This window comes from Prionailurus viverrinus, chromosome X (assembly GCF_022837055.1).
Source record: "Prionailurus viverrinus isolate Anna chromosome X, UM_Priviv_1.0, whole genome shotgun sequence".
In the NCBI taxonomy this organism is placed as follows: Eukaryota; Metazoa; Chordata; class Mammalia; order Carnivora; family Felidae; genus Prionailurus; species Prionailurus viverrinus.
Genome location: NC_062579.1, coordinates 42,148,972 through 42,153,257, shown reverse-complemented (window position 1 = coordinate 42,153,257; position 4,286 = coordinate 42,148,972).

Here is a 4,286-nt window from a genome sequence, read left to right as displayed (position 1 = left end):
ATGGCAGAAGGACAAATGCTAATGGCATTCCCTGCACTGAGCCCACCACAAAAATTAGTTCCCCTACTGTTCATTTAATTCCACATCACTTACTATAATTGGCGATGTTAACAATTTTGCCTGTGATTCATTTTATGACGCACTGATCTACCAGGCTGAAGCTCAATATGCATGGCCCATGTTAGGTCGCTCATAATCGAATGACTTAATTCTTAGTCACTCCATAAGTAGCTGGGTAGGGGCAGGGGAGGGAGGGTGTGAGGAAGAGCAAAGTATAGAGATAAGGAGGAAGGAAAAAGGGAAAAGAGGGAAAACAACGCAGGAACAAAATGAAAAACTAAGGAGGGAGAGAAGAGGCAGGGATAGAGGAAGACAGAAGGAGGAGACACTCAAAGACAATGCAGGTAGGAGAGAGGGAGGAGTGAGAGGGGAAAGAAAAGAGAGTGATGATGTATATTGAAGTGGTCATAGCACAGCCTCACCCACAAGAATCCTGTGGGCCTGCAGCATGATGCAGAGAATGGCGTGTTTGTTTTGTGTGTGTGTGCGTGTGTGCGTGTGTGCGCGTGTGTGTGTGTGTGTGTGTGCGCGCGCTTGCACCCGTGTGTTTTCTGTGTGATAGTAATTGCAGGGACCAAAATGCCTGTGGAAATTTCTGGATTCATTTAATATGAGTGCTTTGCTCAAATCTCTTCCTCCCAGGGCTTTTATGTCAGGACCACCTCTGCTTTCCTCCTACAGTCCAATGCATCACTCAGCTTCAGTTTCCATGGTAACCAAAGTATCTGTTTCCTGTCATGACTAAGGACTAAAAATGAGGCAGAGAAAGGCAGAGAAATGAATGTTCCTCTGAGGTACACAAGCCCCTATTCAGGGATTAAAAGGCACAATCTATTTAGTTCCATCTTGCCCTGAGCCCATGCTGGGTGGAGGAGGACAGAAATTGTAGAGAGACGCTCAATACAAACCTAGAATTTCTACCTCTCCGTAACACACCTACGTAGTTGGGAGACCTAGGCTTCCTGGCCCCCTAGCCGGCTTCTTACCAACAATTTGTTTTACTTGCAAACCATACACATGAAATCCAGGATTCATGCCCCCCAACCTACTTCTCCTGATCCTACCATGTACCCTCTATCACATTATGGGGACTGGGTGTCCAGTAGCCCCATTTTCTGACACAAACCTCAGTTCCAGCCCAATTTCAGAAGTACTGCTTCCAGAAAAGATCCATGATCTGCAGTAGGGTAGTCACTCAGGACAACTTCCTCCTCTCCTCTTTGGCCTGGGAAACCTCTACCCAGACCACAAGACCAGTTAGTTAGCCTCCTACTTCCTGCCCCACCACCCCAGTTCTACCAGGGCCTTGGAGAGTCAGAGGGGGGAGGTCTCTGCCAGTCTCTGGATTTTGGAAAACAGCGCCTTTTCCCTTTCCCCTTATCCAGAGTAACCAACTTCCTTCTTTACATTTTCTCCTGTTTCGGAGACTGGGCAAGCACAGTGCCAGGCAGGACAGGAGACTTCTTGGGGCAAATTTGTGGGGATAGACAGCACAAACCTTGAGGGTATGTCCCATCTACCCCTCCCTTCTCTCCCAGTATTGTAGCTATCTCTGGAAGTCCATTTGATCAGCCTCACTCTCTTTTCATGGGTCCTGGCTGCCCACCATATCCCATGCCCACTTGGAATCCCTCAGTCTGAAAAAATCTAAGGAATCTCATCTCCATTTCTATTGAATAAACCACACTGGACAGAACTCAAAGCCTTGCCCATTCTCCTGATCTTGGGGTCTTTTTGAGACATCCAGTTTATGTTTGTTAAAGGAGTTTGCCAGAACTCCACCTACCTGCCACTTCTCTATATCTCACACCCCTCTTAGGGGATCCCGATCTGCTTGGGTGGCGGTCTCTGTCTTGATACCCAGGAGGAGATTCCTTTGGAGTAGGACCAAAGTGGAACCATAATGCAGGAAGACAATGCTTTGCTTGAAGCCCTTCCCCTGAAATCTCCCCAAACGCCACTCTTTACTTTATGCGTGCGCAGATTTTAATGACAGGTGAAAGGTAACTTGAGGAGCTAGACACAATTGTAATATGGAAGAAAACTATTAGGACACGATGGCTAAAGGTCAACATCCTTAAAGCCCAAGGAAAATCACCCATCTCCTACTTCCCCCCAAAAACGGTAGCCCATCTAGGGAGATTCTACCCTGAGTGGATCCCTGTTTCTAGTTTGTCTTCTCTGTCTTGAGGACTGCCCTTTTCTCCTCCTGAGGAAGAGAAAGTCCCTTCCATTCTCCCCTCTATTGCAGAGATTTCTTTTTCTCTTAACAGTAGGATCTTTCCACATCTCCAGCCCCCCAACTCTGAACATACAAGCGCATAAAGACACTCACACACATGCCCCAGGACTAGCAGTGGCGCACAATAATCCCTAACCAATACATTTCTCAACACTTAAATTTGTCAGTCCAGATTAACCTCCAGTACTCAGTATGAATCTCATGGGCTTCCAACCTCTTTCTCTCATCCACTGGCCATTACTGGTTTGCTAATCCCTCATTCTCAATTTGGCTTTACACAAGGATGTAAGTATCATCATGTCCTTAAGCAAGAGTATGAAGCCTGGGGCAGGTGGGTCATAATTTTAACAAAGTCAGTATCTCCAGAAGATCAAATCTTTCTTCTGACCCTTTAAAAGATTTAGCCCCTGGGGCGCCTGGGTGGCTCAGTCGGTTGAGCGTCTGACTTCGGCTCAGGTCATGATCTCGCAGTCTGTGGGTTCGAGCCCCGCGTTGGGCTCTGTGCTGACAGCTCAGAACCTGGAGCCTGCTTCAGATTCTGTGTCTCCCTCTCTCTCTGCCCCTCCCCTGCTCATGCTCTCTCTCTCTCTCTCTCTCTCTCTCTCTCTGTCTGTCAAAAATAAATAAACATTAAAAAAATTTAAAAGATTTAGCCCCTCCTGATAACCGCTCTTATTCCCATCAGCATACAATCGTGCTCCACTATACTCCATTTTAAACAAATACCTTGATTACACTTCCCTACCAATTATTGTTCCATTTATCTGCTGCCCTTTTACAGCAAAGCCTTTATGATAAGTTGTCTAAACGGGCTGTCTCCACTTCTTCCCCTCTCCCTCCAACAAGTCTTGCACCCCCTTCTGCCCTCTAAATTTGTTTTTTTTTCCATGCTCTTCAATAACCAGCATGATGTGAAATCATAGTATCATTCCTATGCTTCTGTTTAACTTCTTAGTAGCATTAGACATACTGCCTACTCCCTCTTCCTTGTTATCTTTTGAATTTCATGAAACCACTCTCTTCTGGTTTTCTTCCTTCCTGCATGGATGCTATCCTTTGACTTATTTATGGGGTCCTCTTCCTATAAACATCTTTACAGGTTGACATGCTCTAGGTTGCTGCTTCTCTTTTCTTCCTTTTGTACATTTTCTAAGAAATTTTTAATCAACTTATACCTTAAATATGTACAGCTATTTGTATGTCAGTCACACATCAATAATGTGGGTATAAAAATAAAATATTTTATTCTCCCTTTATAACTGTAAATAACACTTACATGTGCCAACCTCTGTACGAATCAGTGTGTGGTTCCAATAATAGAAAAAGTCTCAAGGGTGCATGGGTGGTTCAGTTGGTTGAGCATCAGACTCTTAGGCTCAGGTCTTGGTCTCATGGCTTGCGGGTTCAAACCCCGCATCAGGCTCTGCACTGACAACATGGAGCCTGCTTGGGTTCCCCTCTCTCCCTCTCTTCTACCTCTCCGCCGCTCGTTTGCTCTTTCTCTCTCAAAATAAATTTAAAAACTTAAAAAAAAGAAAAAGGCTCAGGTTTGTTCAATCAAAAACAAATCTCCTTGAGAAGAAATCACAAAGGAATTTGTAAAATATCTTTAACTGAATCAAAGTTAAATTTGTGGGGGCACTTCTTAAAGCAATCATCTTCTGCCTCAAGAAACAACAACAACAACAACAACACAAAAAAAACAGAAAATTAAACCCAAAGTAAATAGAGAATAAAGTGCTTAAAATAAGAGTGGAGATCATCAAAAGAAAAACAAAAAGCTGTAGAAAGTCAACAAAGTTAAGAAGCCATTCTTTAAAATATTAATGAAGATAATATAACATGATATATACAGATCAAGAAAAAGAGAGAAAGGCTCAAAATAACAAGAAATTCAAGAGTAGAAATCACTATAAGCTCTATAGAAATTCAAGAGAAAGTAAAATATATCACAAAGTCTAGACAACAACAATTTGGAACAGTT